The sequence below is a fragment of the Coloeus monedula genome (assembly GCF_965178545.1).
Source record: "Coloeus monedula genome assembly, chromosome: 12".
Classification (NCBI taxonomy): Eukaryota; Metazoa; Chordata; class Aves; order Passeriformes; family Corvidae; genus Coloeus; species Coloeus monedula.
In genome coordinates this window covers 412,297-434,416 of record NC_138792.1, presented here as the reverse complement: position 1 = coordinate 434,416, position 22,120 = coordinate 412,297, and the positions used below count along the sequence as shown (strand labels likewise).

The 22,120-nt window shown below is 49.8% G+C and overlaps 1 protein-coding gene across 4 annotated transcripts in view; it reads right to left on the bottom strand.

Annotated features, from left to right (window-relative positions):
* RPGRIP1L (RPGRIP1 like) overlaps positions 1 to 1,230 on the bottom strand; it is a 44,570-nt gene extending 43,340 nt beyond the window's left edge. For all 4 annotated transcript variants that reach the window (XM_082289593.1, XM_082289594.1, XM_082289596.1 and 1 more), the window contains exon 1: positions 1,180 to 1,230. The gene's annotated coding sequence lies outside the window, so the exon portion shown is untranslated. The remainder of the gene's footprint in view (positions 1 to 1,179) is intronic.
* Positions 1,231 to 22,120: the final 20,890 nt, after the last annotated feature.

Below are 22,120 nucleotides of genomic sequence, written 5' to 3'. Positions count from 1 at the left end.
GTTAAAAAGACTTGCATCAGAAGACAGAAGTGACATAGTATAATTCACAGACATTCCATGAAATATCTCTTATCATCAAAACTACTGCTATAGTGATGCCTTTCTTTCACCAGCAAAGCCCTCTATCATAAACTAGTCTGCATACGGCTTTGTCCTAAAGGAACAAAAAGGATTAATGGAAGTTCAGTTTCCAACAAGTCGGTCTTGCTTTCAATCTTCTGGTTTTTCATCACTAATATTTAGAACAAAATAACAATTTATACCTTGACAGATCCAGATGCTACGCTGAACCTTAAAAATTTAAATCAGATTTTATTTCCAAAAAAAGTTACCATACAGTCACTTCTGCATTTTTGTTAATCAAAAATAAGAGAAAAGAACTTCACGTACAAAGAGAGGAAAATTTTCCATGTCTCTAGAACTGGCCTGTAAGAACTCCCACTTAGCTCTAAGCAAGAATTTTATAGTTGCCGCAGTTAAAGAAACTTTAACTTTCTTGTATACCGCACTACTTAAAAAGATGTTTCTATCAACATCTGACAAATTACAAAAAACTGCACGTGACTTTGCAGCATTATGCAAGACCAGTCTGTATTGAGATGAATGCTTACAACTAGAGAATCAAACCTCATGCTTTAGGTCCGAATTTTCATATAACTCACAGAAGCAAACCGTTGCCCCAGCATCATTCCAAAGCAGCAAAACTAAAGACGGATTAATTAAATTTTCAAAAGTACTCAGCCAGTGGGTGTAGCAACCACTGCTAGGGAAGAGGTTTCTAGGGAAATCTCTAAAATTACGACATTTAATTGCTTCAACGGGGATTTAGAATTTCACGAGTCTCGTACGTGGCCAAAACGATTCTTTTCTTGCTATTTTCCCGCACTCGAGCAGGAAACACAACTCCCGCTTTTTACGTACAAAACAGACACCGCAACTGAAAAGGCCTCTGGAGCCGCTCTGAATAAAGAGGCGAGGCGCCGCCTTTCCCACGGGCATCGAGCTGCGCTTGAGCAGCCTCACGGGCCTGACACTACCTCTTCAGGAGCTCCGCCGCGGGCCGGCTCCCCGGCGGGGGACAGCCCGCTGCAAGGCGCGGTGCCACATCCCCCGAGCAGCTCCGGCCTCGCAGCGCTCCCCGGGCCGTGCCCCGATGAGGAGCGGCCACCCCCCACTCACCGCCCAGCCCCGTTCCCCAGCGCTCCGTCCGCAAGGGCCGCGGGACAAACGGCTCCTTCCGCTTCCGGGGCCGCTACCTGCGGGGAGTTGGAGTTCGGGGCGAGGCCGAGCAGCGCCGCCCCACGCTCGGGACTCACCGTCGCTCACTGCCGGCGCAGTGCTCGGGGAGCAGAGCAGGGGGGCGGCAGCGAGAAGCGAACGTACCGCTTCAACATGTGCAATATGTAAACGTTTTCTAGAATGCAGCTCTCGATGGCTGTTGTACCTCTGCTGGGTTTGTTTACAAAATAACAGTCTAGAAAAGCAGTAAGTGACTCCTTTAGAAGCGTAATGCTCGGTTTAGTCATATTAATGAAAGGCAGGCTAATTCTATAAAAAGATTTTAAAAAAGCTTTCTAAGATTGCAATCGGATGCACCTGCACAGGGTGTACTGGGTTTGGTATTGCTATTAATTTACTATTCAACATTAAGTGTCTATACGGGGAGGTGTCGGGAGAAAAAGGTTCAAAACGGATTGGTGAGGACAAAGTTGTTTCTAGAATTGTTTTCTCTCAAAGACCAACCTTGTCCCTGGGAGATCCTAAAATTTCTCAGTGTGGAAATTTCAGGTATTTGTGTTTGCTTTAAGTTGTTTTCTGTCAGCCAAAAGAAATGGAATTCTCTCAAAGAACATATCAGGATGTTAAAGACTTAAGTGCATTTTCCCCGTTTGCTTGGGCCTACTTGTGGGGGGAGAGAAGAGAGATAGAGAAGCTCAGAGATTGTAAAAACACACCCTCGTGAAGCAATGTGCCCGTGCCGGGCACAATGTTACCTTAAAGCAGCGCACAGGCCTGCCGCACACACTTTTTGCCCCTGCTAAGATCCAGTAAGCTTAGTGTCCACTGTTTTGCCAGCATGATGATGAAATAAATTTATTTTTTATACTTCAGATGTGGATTTTGGCCATCTTGGCTACCTGCATATTTTGTGACTCACACAGCAGGAAAAGATCCGATCTAAGTTTGCAACTAAGGATTTTAATAGAAAAATAATTTTAGAGCCTGTTGGCAGTGGTAAGATTCTAAATAACTCTTTAAAGACAACCTGGTCATTTTGTAATTGGTCTTGTTTTGGTACAGTTGCATACAGTTAAATGCTGTCTATCAGAATCCCAGGGAACTGGCTTTTGATTTGTAATGATGCAGTATGTTTCTTATATGTGATAAGCCAGTCTCACTCTCTGAAATTTTCATGCGTACAGCAAGTTTTGTTTTATGCCGTTATGGAAGAACATTTCTGTTCCAAGTACACGTGGTAGAAGTCCTTTAGAGTGCAGGGCTGCCATACAGCAATTTCCACTTTGCAAGTCACTCAGTTGTAAGTAAGATTGAGTGTGTAGCAGAAATGAAATCACTTATGCTAGTATTTAATGTTCCAAGCCCAAGAGGAGGAGGAGGATGTAAAAATTCATTCTTGGGAAGAGGGTCTGAAAAAAGTTTGGAAGCTACGATATTGGAAATGATGCAACACTTAAATTTTTTTTCCCCCACAGGGGTTTGTTCACCTTCATCCAGTGGGAGGGGGATTTGAAGTTTCTCTTCAAAAGACTCTGTTCAAGACTCTGTTCACTGGGTGAGGCCAGATGAGCTTAACATGAACAGATTGGGAGTAGCCAGAAGACACACGGGAGATAAGCAAACATTACCCCCTCAGTGCAGTTGGAGACACCCGGTCTGGGAAAAGACTGATAAGAGAACCAAAAAATAAGGACCAAATTAGCATCAAAAGCAAAGGAATCAATAACCAATAGGAGGTCGAATACAAAGAATTATGTCATTTAAGACGAATGAACAAGAATTTCTTTGGGTTTTGTATGTATAAATAATACCTGAAAAGTCTGGTGAAGAACCACGTGTGATGGAATGGTTTTCACTGCACAGCCCATGCATGCGTGGATGAAATAATTTCCATTGCACATCCTGGCCAGAATAAAGTAATACATAATTCTCTAACATGGAAAAGATGTTGTTGGAGAGTTTCTATTTTTCCCATAGTTTCAGTGACGATAGAGCACTGCCTTCGCAGAGGAGGTCAATCCCACCCGGAACGGGGAGCTGCTGCGTGTGGGGAACGAACCCCCCCCGGCCTCCTGCCCCAGGGCGTCCCCCTGGGAGCAGCCGTGCTCCAGGCCGTGACTGTCACCTGCACACCTAAGGACTCGGAGCGGGCGTTACGCACCACGGCTGTGGCAGGGACAGGGTCAGGTGCGGCCACAGAAGTGGCCACGGCACTGTCCGCACGCTGTCCCTGCCGCTTCTCCCGCAGCCGCCGGCGGGGGGCAGGAGCTCCCGGCCACCCGTGCTCCTGCAGCCAAGGGGCCACCGGGACACTGCGGGGGCTCGTGGAAGCCAGAGGCCATCGTGACACAGCGCGGCCGCACGGGACCCGCGGTGCGTTGTGACCCCTTGGCACCCAAGAGACCCTTTGTGACGCTGTGGAACTTCTCGGAACCCCGGGAACCGCTGTGACACCACGGAACCTCGGGGAACCCCGGAGACTGTGGTGACGCTACAGATCGCCTACAAAAAACGACGTTCCAAAATACCAGAATAACCTGGTTTCAAAACAATAGAAAACCAAATTTCAAAATACCAAAGAAAACTAGGTCTCAAAAATCTCAGATTTAAAATACCAGAATTTTAACCTAACCCTAGTTCCAAAATACCAAAGTGACCCCGTTTCAAAATACCAGAACAGCAGGTTCAGAAATAGCAAAATAATTCCATTATACAATACCAGAATTTCAAGTTCCAAAATATCAAACTGCAAAATACCAACTTTCAGATCTCTTATATGGTCAGGATTCCCAAACCCAAAAAAATGCAATATTCTCAAAGTGGGATCTGTGCTACCAAAATGGATATTTTCTCCTCTGAAAAGCTTTTCCCTGATGACCACCAATCCCTGTATTTATTATTAATTGTACGGCCAAATGCAATAAGAATTTTATTTTAAAAGCAAACTCCTGTAGAAATTTTCTGCTCAGATTATGTCTGCGAGAACTGGCATTCAGGCCAGAGAGCTGCGGTTGGGAGCAAAGGATGGAATAAATCTGCTCCCCGGATGGACAAGGAAAGACTGAGTACCAGGTAACAGGAGTATTTACAAACTATATCAATATTTCACTGAAATTCAGGGTGGACCGGCGATGGGGTGCTTAGGTTCGGTCTGGACCTGTCAGGATCAGCCATAAAAAGCCCTGTCAAACCCCCAGCCCCTGAAGTGTCAAACGCTTCAACAGAAACACGATTCAGTAACGATTGCGGAGGAAAAACTACCGGTCATCGCTTACAACCTGTGGGAAATTTCCTCGGTAATTACGAACCTAGGACATAGAGAATTTTGGAGGCAGGATCCCATTTTTGGCCACGGGCACCCGGACGAGAAGGTCAGTTCTTCTCCACGGAAAGGAAAGCCCGGCACCCCGGTGTTTCGGGGGCAGACAATGGCCCGTGCAGGGGAGAGAACGACCAGCAGGACCTTTCTCCGCCTCCCCCCTCCCACCCCGCTCCAAGGTGCGACCGGCCGCTTTCAGAGCCTTACCCGGGTACGCCTGCGCAGGGAGCCGCTAGTCCAGAGGGGCCAATGGGGGCATCCCGAGCGTCCGTCCAGGAGCAATGGTCGGAGCACCGAGCAGGAGCCGGGGAGCAACCGGATGCACCTGGGCACGGAGCGTTGTTGCAGGAGAACGCCCAGGGAAAAGCCCTCGTGCCGAGGGGCGGCACCTGAGCAGGCAGGGCAGCGTGTGGAGTGTCGGGGAAAGCTTTCAACTTTCCCCTTTCATCTTGTCAGTCCCTCCCCAGAGCCCCCAGAAAGACAGGGGTTATTAGGAGAAAAGAGGTTTAAACGGAGGGGGAAAAAATTCCTTTTCCATAATTGTCTGTGTTCAAATTGAGGGGGAATCTCCTTCACCTGCAATTTTAATGGTATCTGCCGAAAGAAACCTTGCCTTTTCCATGCTTTTAGAGCTATCAGCTGACAGGGAATCCCCATTTTCCATTATTTTCCAGTTCAAATAGAAGGAGATAAACCTAGATGTTATTTTATGGGTTTGAATTACAGTTTACTCACCCATTTTAAGTGGTTCAGTTGAAGGAAGCTCTCCCTTTTTGAGTATTTTAAGGGTTTAACGCTGCACTTCAGGGCACCTCCTACCCACACTCCAGTACCAAATGTCATACGGGAGCGAGCCCGGCACGTAAGCAACCTTAACACTGCCCAGGAGGCTATTAATTTTTTGTATTTTTATTTGTAATGTATGTAGCCCTAATTAGAGGTCCCAATGAGAGTTACACTATTCATACCATTACTATTCTTCTCCACCCTACTTAGTCACATGTGGAATGCTACTTAGTAATTACTAAGGAATAATTATGTGAATTAACAACAAACTATCTAATTTATCTACCTATGCTGCCAAAGTATGAAGTCTTATTTCTTACCCAGTCTCTGCCCTTTTGCTTGATGTAGCTGCAGTAAAACAGAAAGTGTTATCGTTTCCCTAAAGAGCTGCTTTTCCTCTCTCCAGCCCTTTACTCCTCTTCACTTTTAATGAGAGTAGCCAAGCAGCTACAGCTCCTTTGAGAGCTTTTATACCTTGTGGTAATTACCTCCTCCCCTTTCCCGGGCATGGTGGGAATGAGAGGTGGACCCAGCCAGGGGTATATTAACCTCAACCTTCGCCACAGGTATTCATTCCCTTTCTGGGATGGATGGGGGTAAGAGCCCTTCTCTTGCTTCAGTGAAGGAGGTCTTTCTACTCATTTCATCTTTTTTATTCAGCAGATGCTTTTGGCTTCTAAAGCAATAGAGAGTATTTAAGGGAGTATTTAAGCTCATGATTTTGGGTTGAGTGTTTAGGGGTGGTAAGGTGCTTTTGTAATATTGGTTTTTATTTTGTTTTTGTCTTTTTTTAGGAGCATTACAACTTCTGGGTCCTATTGAGTATGAAGCTTCACACTTTTTGGTGTATTCATTGTGTCTCAAAAGGGACCTGCCTCATGTCAAAGATGACATCTAAAACTGAGGCTTCTGATAGGTAAGCTGTGTATTTGATGCCTTGAGAGGCCCCCTAAAAGCACAGACTAGACAAGAATAAAGGTAGGTATTTATTTGAAAGGCTCTCAAAGGTACACCCTGGGGAGCCAGAGGCTACTCTCAAAATGGGCCCCAAGATGGATGACAGGTCATGAGTTCTTCACACTTTTATAAGTTTAGTTCATTTGTGTATCAGGGTTAATTCTCTAATTAAAGCTTTAGTTAATGATGTAATTTCCCCAAGCTTGGTGTCCCCTTTAGAGGCTTCTGGTTTATACTTTTTGGGCCTAGGATGGTCTGAGTGTCCTTGGAGGGTGAGCCTGGAGAGACTTTATGTCTACCTAGCATGAGAGAGCAGAAGTTAATGGGCTACAAGAAACTTCAGAGTTATACACTAGGCAGTACAGGATTTGAAAAATATGAAAGCTAAAACCTAAGGTATCAGATTGCATCTGGGAGAGGGAGCAGGGTAACCAGTTTAGGAAGTGCCGGGAGGGGTTTTGAAAGCCACATGATGGGAAAAGGTGTCCATTTGGGACCCCCTAAGGCTTTTCCTCAAGCACAGCAAATGCATTTACATGTCTTAAAGGCTAACCTGGCTGTTACGGGACCTTCTGAGATGCCTGAGGAGGACTCATTTTGTGTCCAAAGCGGATTCACGTTGCCATCCGAAAGATAAGTTGTGGGCTTTGAGTCGGAGATGGGATCGTAGCAGGGTGGAAATTCTCGGGAAAGATTTAATAATTAGCGCAGGGGTAAGGGATATCCTCTAAGGGGCCTCTTAGGACAGCTAAAGGCAGAAGGTCTACTTTTGATTGCAACTGTAGGGTGTGCAGAGCAGTTCTAGTCTGTCTTGTGCTGTCTAGCGTGTCTTTGGGATCCCTTGGATCAGCTATCTCTGCTTTTTCCCCTTGAGGACCTTATCGCAAGCATCGTTTGCCATCTCTAGGTTCTGGAACGTTTGCACTTCTCAGCACGACGCCAATATCGTTTGTTCTTTTACTGGTGGGCTCGGCCACGTCTTGGAAGTGCATGTCGGATGCCTTTTGAGGCCTTGTTCCCGGCTGTATTGCCGTCCGTCCTTTCCAGCTGTGAGTTGTAATGTCCTGGGGCTTGTAATGATATGAGGAGCATTCTGAACGTAGTGTTGTCTCGCAGGTGTCTTGATCACTGTGACTGACAGTTCTTATAACAGGTCACTGTTACGGTCTTGTCTTCTGCTCCTTAGAGCCTCCTCCGTCCACTGTTGCCATGCCATTGGTCATCTCTTTTGGCATTGTCTCAGTCCTCTTTTCTTCCTCTCCCCGAGAGCTTTTTTTTATTGTTCTTGTGTCACGCTGTTTGTAGCATAATGTGTTGTTTGTGTTTAGCCTGGAACTGCTCTGCCCTGTGGAATAGAGTGGGGGGTAGGTGGAATAGAAAGAAGACTTTACAGGTAAGCTTTAGCTTTGCCTAGCCACCCGAGTCACACCTCAGACACAGCTACTGCGTACAGTCTGTGCGAGGTTCGGCGGGAGCGGTACGGCGGCGTCTTGCAGTTTTCTAGCTGTCTTAATGCACGCTGTTGTCAGATCCTAGGCGGTTTGCTTTGACAAATGAGAACTTGGGAAAGGTTAAGCTTTCCTTGTGTGTCTGAGTGACTTCAACAAATAATTTTTTTGCAGAGGGATAGGATGTAAACCTGATACGAATGGAGGAGGCCAGAGGAGCACGGCGACGAGGCGGGTCAGCACCTGACCTCCGAGCAATGGCCTGACTTTCAGCTCTGTTTACCTCATCATTCGGTTCTTCATTTTGTTTTGAAGATGCGAAGCACTTGGCATGGCTGGGTCTAGGCACTGGGAAGACTGTTAGCCAGCTGAGTACCGGTGGCCAAGATAAGTATTCATTCCAGCATAGAAGTAAATGCTACTAGAGTTGTTGTATTAGTGGAAAAATTATAAGCATCTTTTGGTTTTTTGTATTTTACAGGTGGTCTGTAGCATTCAAACCACTATTCCAATATGACAGAAACCCTTGCAGAAAGAGGTCACGGTCAAGAGGTTTCAGACGAAAGCTACCATGCTAATGCAATGATTTCAGACCCTATGTGGGTACGTGCCTTTCTTTTTTGTTCTGCCCCTTCTCGCCCTGGAAGGTCAGTCATCGTTCGGCTATTCAGGGGAGGCGTAAACGGTAGCTATGTTACGGCATTGTTCCTTGTCTTTATTTTTAGGAGATAAAGCCAGATCTCAGCAGTCAAGGTCAAGTGAATGAAGTAAGCGGTGACCGGTGGACAGAATGAGTTGTTATTGCCTGCTGGCGTTGCCGTGTGTCCTGCTCCGGCGGCAGCCCGCCTGGCGAGACCCCCAGCAGCAGCTGCCCGGGGGCTGCGGATCGGGCAGCAGCCAATCGGAAGCGTCGCAGCGTCCGGCAGCCAATAGGAGCCCTGGCCACTCCGGCAGCCAATGGAAAGCGCCGTTTTCTGAGGGACCAGGCACAGCTCGAAGCCCCTCACAGCTGCTTCGTTTTTTGGGACATTTGTGGAAAGCTCGGAGTTCATTTTTTTTTTTTTTTCTTTAGCTTACCTTTTCTAGGACAGGAGGGATTCCGGGGCGGGAGATATCCCGCCTCGGGCGCTTCTGGGCGGTTTTGAGGCGGGGGGAGCCCACCGCGGCAGTGGCGAGAAAAGGGGGTGCGGAGTATAAAAGGGGGCGCCGGCGTCGCGGCCCCCTCAGTCGGGCGATCTCCTGAGAGCAGCGGGGAGGCCCCCGGGGAGCGGCGGCGGGCGGGGCGCTGTGGGAGCCGGCGCATGTCCCCGAATGAGCCGCCCGGCGCAACGCGCGAGGTGCCAATGAAATAAAATAGAACACGGTAAAGTGCCAGAGTGGAGCCGCACCTAGAGGGCTCTCCGCCCCTGCCCCGTGTCACTAAGAGAGCTGCGCCGAGGGACCGTCGGGGCAGCGCTGCTGGTTAAAAAAAGCAGCACGGGAAAGGCTGGGAAGTGTGAGCGGAATAAAATATTGACAATGGTCTAAGAAATATTCGAAAGGTACTACAGCAGGAGTGGCCGCTGTCCCGTGTCACTAAAAGAGCTGCACCGTGGCACCTTTGGGGTGGTGTTGATGGTAAACGTGCAGCATGGAAAAGGACTGGAGGTGTGAGGGAAATAAAATATAGAGAATGGTCTGAGAAATAATAACAGCACTGCAGCAGGAGTCGCTGCTTCCTCAGGGTAAAATGAGCTGCACTGAGGCGCAGCTGGGGCAGGGGTGCTGCTTCAACAGTGTTACGGCAAAGGTCGCATCTGTGAAGGGAATAAAATAGAATGGTCGAAAATGCTTTGAAAGTACTGCTGCAGAAGAAGTGGCCGCTGCCCCGTGTCACTAAAAGAGCTGCTGGTTAAAAAGGGGCCCAGAAAGGCTGAGAGGTGTAAAGGGAATTAAATGCTGAGCATGGTAAAAGAGGTACAATAAAGGTACTGCAGTGGGTGTGGCCGCTGCCCCGTGTCACTAAAAGAGCTGCACTGTGGGACCACAGTGGTCCCATGCTCCCTGTATGGCCCCACTGCCCTCCCAGTGCTCCCAGTAGGGGCCCAGCACCCTCCCTGTGCTCTCAGTATGGCCCCACTGCTCCCAGTAAGGCTCCAGTGCTCTCCCAGAGCTCCCAATATGGCCCCAGTGCCCTCCCAGTGCTCCCAGCCTGGCCCCAGTGCTCCCAGTAAGGCCCCAGTGCCCTCCCAGTATGGCCGTGGTACCCTCTCAGTGCTCCCAGTATGGCCCCAGCACCCTCCCAGTGCTCCCAGTATGGCCTCAGTGTATTCCCAGTGCTCCCAGTATGGCCTCTGTGTGCTCCCAGTATGGCGCTGGTGCTCCCCCAGTGCCCTCCCAGAGCTCCCAGTATGGCCCCAGTGCCCTTCCAGTGCTCCCAGTAAGGTCCCAGTGCCCTCATGGCTTTGGCAGAGAGCCAAAGGTGCACCTTTACAGCCAAAAGATCCTCTTTAAAAGTACATCGCTTATTTTTATTCATCACCATCATGCATCATTCATTAATTCTTTGGAGCTGCTGAGTATCATCTTATCAGTCTTATCTTTTTCCTTGGCTCCATTCCGTCTGGTTTCGGGTTCTTTTCTTCTAATAAAACTTTCCAGGAATGTGAAGACCCCCCCCCCCCCCCCATTCTTCCCAAACTGAGCACCCAAACTACAGACATTCTACAGCATTACATTACAGAACCCAGGCAAAGCTTTTCTCCCATTAAGGAACATGAAAAAGCCAACATCACAATCCCGTTCAGAAGACAGGGATCAGCGGTGATGCGGCCCGCCCGCAGAGGGTTCAGCGGCTATGCGCATGCGCAGGCGGAGTGATCCGCCACGAGGGACTATTTGTGATGCGGTCCTGGCCACGGAGGGATCAGCGGCGATGTGTCCCCGCCCGCGCATGCGCACTGATCCGCGCGCCCCGGCCATCTGCGCACGCGCGAGGATCCGCGCACGCGCAGCTGCCAAAACGAGCTTCGCTCTGTAGAATTTGAAGGAAAGTTGAAGAAAAGGGACCGTTTAATAAAAGTTTAATGAAATCAGGAGACAGCAGCACAAAGGGCGCTACGGCCGGGTGCTTCGCACAGAGACAAAGGCGCACCTTTACAGCCAAAAGATCGCCTTTAACAGCGAGCTCCCGCAGCCAGCTCACAATCCCAGCCCGCCTTCCCGGGCAGGGTTTCTTTCGGACCTGGGCTGCATTTCCATCCCCCACTCTGGGAGTCACCAGGTGCGTTAGGAGCGAGCCGATCCCGCTCCCTGAGACACAAGGGAGGAGACTGTTCCTGTTCCTCTGTTCCAGCCACTCTGCTCTCCCCAAAACACCATTTCCTCAGAGCTCCTCTGAAACTGCATTTCCATGGACCCAGGGCTTCAGAAGCTGCAGAGTCGTGCAATGGGGTTTTTTTGGGAAGGGACCTTAAGCTGTTGCAGTTCCACCTCTGTCATGAGAATTTCAGGGCTCTAAGACTCACAGAACGATTTGGGCTTGGAAGGACCTTAAAGCTCATCCAGTGCCAGCGCTGCCACGGGCAGGGACACCTCCGACTGTCCCGGGCTGCTCCCAGCCCCAGTGTCCAGCCTGGCCTGGAACATTCCAGGGGATCCAGGAGCAAATCCCCCCTCTCTGGGCAGACAGAATGAGCTAAAGCTGGGTATTTCTGAGGGAGTGATGGCTGCACAGCCGGGTCCTGCATCCCTGATTCCCACTGGGAATCTCCATGTCCTTCCTGCTATGGGATCCAGGAGTTGCAGTAGGATTTTTGTGTTTGGTGCTGCATTCCCAGCACGGCAGAACCTGTCACGCTCGGAAACACAGCCAGCGTGACAAGTTTTTGCTCCCTTTCTGCTTTGTTTTTGCTGTGTTTTGTTTCTCTCGACAGCTGGTTTAGAACTTGTGTGTTGCTGTTTAGACATCAAGCTTTGGGGCTGAGGTTTTTTTATTCCCAAGTGCTTGCTGGCAGTAAAAATACACTTCACATCTGCAGTGTGTGCACGTGGCTTGGGCTGTGGATTCACAATTCTGGGGCAAAAAGAAGTCCCTTTGCACCTGTGCTGGTGGTGGTGTCCCCTGTGAGAAGTTTGGTGGCTCGTTTGTGGCTCTCTCAGTTGTTCCCTTTCACAGAGCCCGGCATTTCTCCCCTTTTCAGTTTCATCCTGCAGAGCTTCGTTCCTGCTGCCGCAGCGTGTTCTGAACCCTCCGCTCGCAGCCTGGGGGTGCCTTTTGTGCTGCTCCTCCGTGGGGCTGCCTTGAGAGCGGAATCAAGGTTGGAAAAGACCTCGGAGATCACTGAGTGCAACCAGCACCAGCACGGCCAGCGCTGACCACGTCCGCCCATGCCACAGCCACAGGTGTTGGAGCACTCCCAGGGGTGGGCACTCCAAACCTCCCTGGGCAGCTGTGCCAAGGCCTGAGCACCCTTTCCATGAAGGAATTTCCCCAATATCCACCCTGAGCCTCCCCTGGCCCAGCCTGAGGCCATTCCCTCTCCTTCTGTCCCTGTTCCCTGGGAGCAGAGCCCGACCCCCCCCGGCTGCCCCCTCCTGTCAGGGAATTCCAGAGAGAGAAAAGGTCTCTCTGGAGCCTCCTTTTCTCCCGGCTGAGCCCCTGGGAGAGCAGGGATTGAGCAGGTGTGGTGGCTGAGGTGCTCCAGCTTTAAAGTCTCACTCTGAGAGCACTCCGAGTTTGTTTCCAGGCTGGAAATGATGCCTGGAATTTTGGGTGGCCAACGGGGATCTCGAGGATTTGAGGTGGCAGCTGGGAGAGAAACCTGCTGCTCAAATGACGCTGGAGGTTATTTCCCTCTCTCTGGAATCTCTGTCAATTAAGAGCCCAGCCTTCTCCGGGGCTGCAGTTGAATTATTTGCTTTCACCTCCGATCTGCCCAAGGTGGAGTGAACTCCTCTGGAGCTGGCAAACGCCAACAGATCCCATCTCCACAGGGTTAAGGGATGGAATTGTATTTCTCTTAACCTCTTTTGACCGGGAAGTTGGGATTTTCTTCCTCTTCCTGATCCCTGTTTCTCCTTTCTTGAGTCTTGAGTTGTTTTGGGGAGCAGAAGGTTCAGGGCTGTGCCCCTGAAGCAGCTCTGGCTGTGTGAACACAGCAACTTTCTGCAAGTTAAATCTGCTGCTATTTCTGTATTGGAAAAGGAGCTGAAATGCCAGTGGTGATGTAATGTTCATTTACATTTAGGGTCTGTTTCTATTTATTTTTGCTCCTATTAACTGCATCTTGATTCCAACAGTTTGGGGTTTTTTTTTTTACCCGCTGAGGCTCTCTTTGCTGTGAACAGCTCGTTTTTTACTTCAAGCCTGCCAGATTTCCTGCCTTATTGAGTCCATAAATGAAGAAGAATGACAGGTAGAAGGGGAAATGGATGTCTCCTCCCCAAGGGAAGGCTCCTAAATTGGATAGGAGCCGTTTCTCTAGGAACTGCTGCCTCTGATTGCCACTGGAATGGCTCTGGAAGGAGCTTAGAGGGGATCATTCACCTCGGGTTTGTCCTGGGTGTGCAGAGCTGGGGAGATGCTTTGGGGCTGAGAGATTTCCTGTGCCATCTTCCATGAACATGCAGAGAGGTGGATTGAAAGTGCCTGCAGAGCTCTGATGTGCAGCCTGTGGCTCCCTGCTCCCACTGCTGCTCCACTCAAGGAGTTTCTCAGCCCCAGAGCAGGAGAAAAAGGCAGCAAATCATGGAATCCTGGGGTTGTTGAGGCTGGCAAAGACCTTTAGCATCATCAAGTCCAAACATCAACCACCACCATGGTCACATCAACCCATGACCTCAAGTGCCATGTATTTATCCATACATATTTATTCATACATATTTATCCCTGTATTTATCCATATATTTATCCATGGATTATCCATATATGTTTATCCATATACATTTATCCATGTATTTATCCCTATATTTACCCATGTATTTTATGAGCACTTCCAGGGTTGGTGACTCCACCACTGCCCTGGGCAGCTGTTCCAGCGCTGGACAACCCTTCCCATGCTGGGCCAGGAGATGGATTCTGGAAATGCAGACTCTGAGGAGCTGGGGATTAAGGCAGCATTGGATTCCTTTATTCTCCCAGAAGGATAAAGGAGATTTATCCCCAGACGAACCAGAGGTGATCACACTGAGGTCATTAGTGGGATTTCTTCCTTACTCCCACAAATACCCACTGGGGTGACAGAGTTCCCTACAAGGGCGGTGTTGGAAGGAGCTGCTGGAATGTTTTGCTGTTTATTGGGATCCACAGGATGTTTGGTGTCTCTCGGAGCTGTTCCAGGCTTTCCACAGACCCAAACGCTCCTCACACTTCTCCTCAGAGTAGAGAGGTTTCCCAGAGTGCTGGTTTTTAATTTCAGATGCTGGGATAACGACACGGCTTCAGGAGGCAGGAGACTCATTGTGCTGTGCCTCAGTCCAGGCAGGGACAACCCCCAGCTAATAAAAACCTCTTTAAAGCACAAAAAATCCCATTAAGCTGATATTATAAAGGCTGCAAATTGAAGCAGGCCTCAATCAGAAAGCAGCAGAATTTAATTCCCCCCCTTGCCCATTTGCATGATGATCTCCTTCCTAATTGCCCATCCACGCTTTTCCCACAGAAGTGCTGTCCCGAGGTTGGAGATGGTTCCAGCTTTATGGAGCTTTGATCTTTATCTGGTTTTACTTTTTACAGGGCACAGAACCCGAGAGTGGCAACTGCTTTCCTCTTGTTCCTCCTGTGGCAGTGAACTGCTCTTCCCGAGGACGGCTGCAGGAATTCTCAGGCAGCAGAACGTATGGAATGCCAGGCACGCTACAGAATTCCAGTGGGAGCAGCAGGAACTTCTGTTCTTTACTGGCAGGGCTGTGCCATGAAGGGGAGCTCAGAGATATTGGTCAGCTCAGGGAATGAGCCTGGCTCATGGTAAGGAAATTCACTGTGCAGTTACTTTGGGCCCTTTCTCTTGTTCTCGTTCTCGTTCTCCTTCTCCTTCTCCCTCTCTTCCCAACACCAGTTCCAGACCTCAGTATAATCCATGTTCCCACAGCCTGACCTTGCAGTTTTCCCAGTTTAGCAGCCCCAGCCACACTTGCAGCCTCTCTGTGTGGACTTTGTCTTGCTGAAATCTCCCTTTGTTGATCCTTTGCTGCCTCACCTCTTATCCAGCAATAACGTGCAGTGGGTGGAAGCTTCTCAGAATTCCCTCCCTGTTCCACTGGAAACATTCCCAAGTGGAAGCAGCTGCACTGCCCACCAACACTTCCCTGCTTTTAGGGGTGGTTGAGGCATGAAGGATGCAACAAATGGAGTTGGCTCCAAGGGGATGAAATGCTCCCCCTGAGGCTGCTCAGAGAGCTGGAGCTGAGGAATCCGGGTGGGAATCACTCCAAGAAAAAGGAAGGAAAAGAGAGCAGAGGAACAGGGATGCAATTCCAACCTCTCCAAGGACTGGGATGGGCACATTCACCATCACCATTTAATCTAGACACGATTTCTTCTTTGCCTCTGGCTGCCAGGAGCAGGATGAGCAGTTTAATGAGTTTAAATAGTGAATAGTTTAATTAGCTGGAAGAGACTGGATCAATAGCTGCTTAAACAAACAACTGGATCCCTGTTTCCAAGCTTGGATGTAGTTTTGGAAGGTTCCTGGCAGTTTGGCAGGGATTAGTGATGCTGAGAATGTGCTTTTTTGTGGGTTTGGGGCTTTTACTCCTGCTCACGTGGCTGCTTTTTCTTGTTGAGTGGAAAACAGGAGGGAAAGAGCTACCACGGAAGGAATTCCACTCTTGCTGCTTGAAGGGATGGATCAGGAAGGGAACAGGCTGCAGGGAATTTGGAGTGCAAACTGAGATCTCTCCGATATTTTCGGCTCAGTCAGTCCATCAGTGCTTGGTGGCTGTTTAGGCCACGTGCAAGGTGAATGATGGTGCACATGGCAGAGCTGCTGGTGGCTCCTTCCCCTGCCCGGCTGTCAGTCACCCTGCAGGGTGCTGGAGCAGCGTGCCAGAGGCCGTGGATCCTATGGATCCCATGGATCCCAGGGGCGTGATCAGGAGCCTGGGCCTGCTGGCCACTCCTTGCTCTCTCTTACCCTGATTTTTCAGCTCTGCAGCGAATCCAGCTTGAGTTTTTCAACCCCCTAGAAACCCAGGGAACTTTCATGTCTGCTCTCAGATCTGGGATTTAAATCCAGCCCTTATCAAAGCACCCCGTGACCAGGCAGGCCCTGAATCCCAGCAGGGATCTGATAAAGAGGGACCTGACATCCTAAAGAAACCCTTTGAAATCCTGCTGGGATTGATTTGTATCCATAATGGAGCCCCGAGCTCTCTGCCAGGGAGAGATGAAGCTGCTCCTTTGCTTTATCATCCTCAGGCCCTTCCCAGCTTTGAGGGAAATTCAGTCCCTCTTCAAGCCCCAAATCATCAATCAAAAACAAGTTCCTTTGTACCCTTCTCTCCACAGCCCCTACATGGATTAATCAACTTTTCCCAGCTGATTAATGGTTTGACAGAAGAACTGCCTGGAGAGCAGCTGAATTCCCCTGCAGCTGAATTCCCACGGCAAAATTCCTGACTGAGGGAAACGACCTTGGGTTCCTCCCCTTCCCGTAAAGCCTGGGAAATCTGGGAAATCACAGCTCCAAAGGAGCTGCTCCCCTCGCCCCCGGATTCAAAGAGAAATGGAGAAACACTCGAGGAAGTTTTGAGATAAAACCACTGCAGATAAAATTGAAATGAGCCCTTCAGCCCTTTTTTTGTGTGGTATTTAGAATGCAAGGGAAAGAAGGGCTGGGTAATCCCTGGGATTAGGGAACAGCACGGGTGAGGTCCCAGATTTCGAGGCCAGGTAATGGCTGGAACAAAACATTAATATGGACTTTGTCTTTAAAAGCAAAAGCTTTAAAAATTAGGAATAGAACAGAAACTGTCATTAATTCAGGACTGTACAGAGCCTAAAGCATCCTTAGGTTTTCAGCTCAAGGCAACTTTCTTTTTCATGGGGCCATAAACAGATTTTTTCTGGCTTTTTAGAGCTGTTTCCTCTACTAAAATCCATTCAGCTGTCAATCCATCCTCCCTCAGAAGGTGTCAGTGCAATCTACCTTAAATTAAAAAAAAAAAAAAGCCCAGGGAAGAAGATCTTATCTCCCAGATGGAGAATGGGACAGGAAGAATAATAAAAGTGAAAGTGATTCACCAGGACTGGTGATGAAAAAATCCGTGATGGAATCAAGATTAGGATCTTAATCTGCTCCCTTCTTTCCACCTTGTCCCAGATCTGGGGCAGCTCTTGCTGGGCTGGATCCAGGATCACTGAAAGCAAAGTGCCAAAGGCTTCCAGGAACTTCAAACTCAGAAAAAATCCCCCCCGCTCTGCCTGAAATAGGAATATTGGGCTTAAAATGGGCCTTTTGTTACAGGGCTGGAATTAGGGAGCCGCCTAGCAGGGACTGAAAACACATCTGAGGATCAGCAGAGGAAAAAGCAGCTTTTTCCTGCTGTCTGCAGGTCAGAGCTCTTTAAATTGGGGCTGTTAAATGTCCCTGGCCACAGAAGACTGGGGAAGCAGAGGTGAAGGGAAAAAATCCTCTTTATTCCCTGATTGTTCCCTGAGCTTGGGCTGCTCCAAAATGCAGCCCCAGAAAAAGAAGCAGAGAGAGGGAATTTGTGCCTGCAGGGAAGGGGCCTAAAGCCTCCTTAGGTTTTCAGCTCAAAGCAACTTTCTTTTTCATGGGGCCATAAACAGATTTTGAACTACCTTTTTCACCTTCCTTCCTTTGTTCATTTTTACCTTTCTACCTTTGTTTGTTTCTGTAGCAGCTTGGAAAAAACCAAACAGAGACCGCTGTTTCTTCAGGCAGGATCTCTCTTTATTACACAAGCCCCAGTATTTCTGTGTTTCTATTTTGGGAAAGTTTTAAGAGAGTTTTGGGAATGGGCACAGGGAAAGACAAAACAGATCCATGCCCACAGACTGGTCAGGGCAGACTCTCTGCCCCTTCTGGGCCACTGACTCAAACATGAAACCCCCCAGCTTTCTGGGAGGTGAAGGAAAAACAGTCACACCTGGTGCTTCTACCTGTAGCCATTTGCCTGCTCTGCATCTTTCCCAGGAGAGCAGAAGGCCCTTAGCAAAGTGAAGATCAATGGAACAAGTTGCTCTTCCACACAGGGCTCTGGTTAAGGCTGGAATGGCTGCTGCCAGCCTCTGCACTTCCTGCCTCCCCAACTTCCTACCTTTGTGCATTTCTACCTTTTTAACTTGCTACCTTTGTTTGTTTCTGACTCTCTACCTTTCTATTTTTCTACCTTTGTTGCTTTCTACCTTTCTGAATTTCTAACTTGACATGTTTGTTTGTTTCTACCATTTGAACTTTCTATCTTTCCATCTTTCTTCATTTCTAACTTTCTACATTTCTACCTTTGTTCATTTCTACCTTTCTACCTTTCTACATTTGTTCATTTCTACCATTCTGACCTTCTGTCTTTCTACCTTTTTTGTTTCTACTTTTATGACTTTGTACCAGCTTTCTAAGTTTTCTCTCTTTTTACCTTTGTTCATTTTTACCTTTGGTAGTTTCTAACTTTCTACATCTCTGATTTTCTATCTTTGTTTCTACTTTTCTGACTTTCTACATTTCTAACTTTCTACTTTTGCTTGTTTCTACCTTTCTACATTCCTACCATTTTTGTTGCTACCTTTCTAACTTTCTACCTTTGTTTGTTTCTAACTTTCTAGATTTGTCCCTTTCTGCCTTTGTTTGTAACTTTGAAACATTATACCTTTGTTTTTCTCCCCATTTTTACCTTTCTAACTTTGTTTCTAACCTTCTTGTTAGAGAAGTTCCCTCAGGCCCAGAGGGAAGCCAAAGCATTAGGTGTGAATTAAAACCTTTGCACAAGCTGACATCCATGAAGCCACACCAAAATGAAATAGAAATACAGATTTTTTTAGTAGAAATATATGCTAAGTGCCTTCAACATGAAAAAGCTGTAGCAGAGATCTTAAACACAGCTCTTGCTGCAGCAGTGTTACCTTTTCACAGAATTCTTTACTTTAGACAAAATCTAGATAGAATTCGACTGTTCACATTTTTTAGATGGAGCGTTCACATAAACAGTAAGAGCTGATAGAAACTGCATATGCAAATCTGTGTAATACAGATGTAACACTTGTGTGAGGCTTACGAGTGTTACAATTAGACCAGGATGGGTTAAGAAAAAGAAAACTAGAATCCTGTGTTAATCTTACTGGTCAATTAACAAATAGAATCCACACTTCTGTAAGAAAAAATAGAGTGTATGGAGCATATAGAAGAAGCTGGTTTTGCCTGCTGCTGCTGCTTGGCTTTATCATGTAACCCCATTCGAACTCTGCCTTTGAGACAGCTGTGAGACTGTGAAATAAAGAACGTAGCAGAACAGCAGCCTCCTCTGCTCTTTCACCCTGGTCCGAGAAGGAAGGGTACCCTGTCAAATGCTCAACACTTGCCTTTCTGACTTTGTTTCTAAATTTCTACCTTTCTAATTTTGTTTGTTTCTATTTATTTGTTGTTTCTGACTTTGTTTTTAACTTTCTATCTTTAGAAATGTGTTCGTTTCTTGTATTTTACCTCTTTGTTTGTTTCTAAATTTCTGCCGTTGTAACTTTGTTTCTAACTTTCTACTTTTAAAATTTCATTTAACTTTTTACCATTCCTCCCAGGGAGGGATGTGTGCAGAATACTAAAACCTGTTAAGTTCTTCATTTTTACATCTATAGGCAAATGCTACTGATTTAGATGTGAATTCATTTTGAAATGAGCCAGCCCTCTCTGTCTACTCTGTCGCATACAGGAATATAAGAAGCTGGGAATAGAGATCCGCAGGTTTTGAGAATAACGAGCCGGCGTTTTTCTGTAGGAAGGAAAGCAGCAAGCGCCTGGCCCCAGGAGCCGAGACGCTCGGGCTGCAGGAGCTGCAGAGCGCCCGGAGCCGGCTTTTCCCTGTGCTCTGTGCCTGCCCCCGGGCTGAGCTGGGCGGCGCTGCTGCCGCCTGGTGGCGAGAGCGCGGCACTGCCGCCCCCGACACGGCGGCACTGCCGCCCCCGACACGGCGCCCCGGCGCTGCTGCCGCCCGGTGGCGGCTGAGCCGAGAGGGCGGCGGCCTCGGTGGCTGCCGAGCGTGGCAAGGAGCGGGAGCGAGCGGGGCCGGGTGTGTCAGCGGAGGGGAGGGGCGAAGGGCGGTTGGCAGCGCCAAGGGACACGGGCGTGCACGAGCGGGGCCACAGCTATGGAAAGGAACGGGCGCTGTGCGGGGCGGTGACCGCGGGGAATGACAGCGCGGGGGGCGGCCCGGCGGGGCCGGTTTTGCCGGGCAGCAGAGGCGCGGTCGCAGCGCGACCCGGGCGGGAGGCACCGGGCGGGCACGGTTGGAATAGAGCCGCCCGCGTGTCGCTCTCAAGGAGGCGGCTCGGAAAGGAAGGCGCAGTTCCGCGCTCTCGGGACGGCGTTAAGTGACGTTTTTATTAGAATATGACAGTATTTATTTTATTTTATTATTTTATTATCTGCCAGGACCTTGCAGAGGGTGGTTTACACTTCCGCCACACTCAAGATGGCGGACGCACTAGGCCCCCTGCGAGAGGTGTCCCTGCCGATGCCTGCCGCCGGTCGCGGAGCCGTCGCCCGCCTCCGGCGCGGCTGACCCCGCCAGCCGTGTCCTCGCACCGGGAAGCACGGCGGAAAATCGCGCGGAAAGCGCGGGGCCGGCGTCGGAGTCCGGGCCGGATTCAGGCAGCCGACTAGACAGAAGCCCTTGTGAGGGGCGGCGGGGGCCCTAAGTGTACCACACTAAAGATGGCTGCTCGACCGGAAGTGGCTTCTGCCAGCACCCAAGATGGCGGCGAAGGGCGGAAGTTACGTCACTGCCACACTAAAGATGGCGGTCGTGTGCACTGTTTTCTGACCTTCTCAATATGGCGGCAGGGAAGGCCCCCCCCCCCCCCAAGCTGCGTCTATTCGGCTGCCTGAACGCGACGCCGACGCCGACGCCAGCCCAGCGCTTGCGCGCAATTTTCTGAGGCGTTTCCCGCTACGCGGACACCGACTGTGGGGTCAGCGGCGCCTGGGGCAGGCGGGAGCATTCAGGCAGTCGAATAGACGGAGCGGGGGGGGGGGGGGGGGGGGTCCTTCCGGCCGCCATCTTGAGAAGGTCGAATAGCCGCATCGGTGCGGTACCGGTGACTTCCGCCCTTCTTCGCCAGGAGCGGCAATGGCGGGGAGCCCGGGGAGCAGCGCTGCCGGGCCGGGGGCACCGGCGCGGCTGCTCCGGGCTCGGAGGTGAGCGGGGAACGGGGACAGCCCCGAGCGGACGGTGGGGGCCGCGGGGGATCGGTATTCCGGCCCAGGGATGAGTGTTCCGGCACAGGGGTGGCTGTCCCGGCACAGGGATGCGTTCATGGACTGTCTAATAATATTATTTAACGATCGTACAAGGAGATCTGTATAAAAAATCCTCCGTGGTCATCCTTCTCCCAGCCCCGCTGTGTTTTCAGGATCTTGGGGGCAGAGTTTGGGTCTGAACAAGGCTCTCGGGCACAGGGTGGGATTCTTGGGGTGCAGGGCCAGGATTTGGACTCGATGCTCCCTGTGGGTCCCTTGCAGCCCAGGAAATGCTGCGATCCTGTGCCTCTGAGGGTGAAATAAAGGGGAGCGGTGGGGTTTGTGCCCGCTGTGTTCACGGCCCCGCCGGCTCAGGGCGGGTTAAAGGCGCAGCTGCCCCGAGACAGCGGGACCGGCCGGGGCTGCTCGCTCCCGGTGCTGCCGCCCCGTGGGGAGAGCCCGGCACTGCAGCCCGCGCAGGCGCTGGACCACGGGATGGGCGTGGAACAGCAGCGCAGGGGATGCTGAGGCAGCCCAGGGAATGCTGCGGTCCCAGGGAAGGCTGAGGCGTCCCCTGCCCGGGGCACTCGGCAGCAAAGCCCTGATGTTGAGCAGAAAAAGGAAAGTTCTGGGTTAGTGGGAGGAGGTTTCTGGAATGGAGCTGGGACAGGTGCTGATCCACGCATGGAATCACGGGCTGGTTTGGCTTGGAAGGGACCACCAGGATCATTTACACTCTGTTTGTTGTCTGATTGCACAGCGAAGAACATCCAGAACTGCCACCTCACCCTCACGGACAGCAGGAATGTCTTCCATAGCTCTTGTTTTGGAATGGGAATGGCTGTTGGGAGCTCTGGCAGGACCAGGTAAGAAGAGAAATGGGATCATTGTGGCTGCTGCTGGAGGTGGTTTTCTGCTTTCCGGCTGTTCTTCTCATTGATCCTTTCACAGCAGTGTTCTAGGGCACATTTGAGGGTAATTCC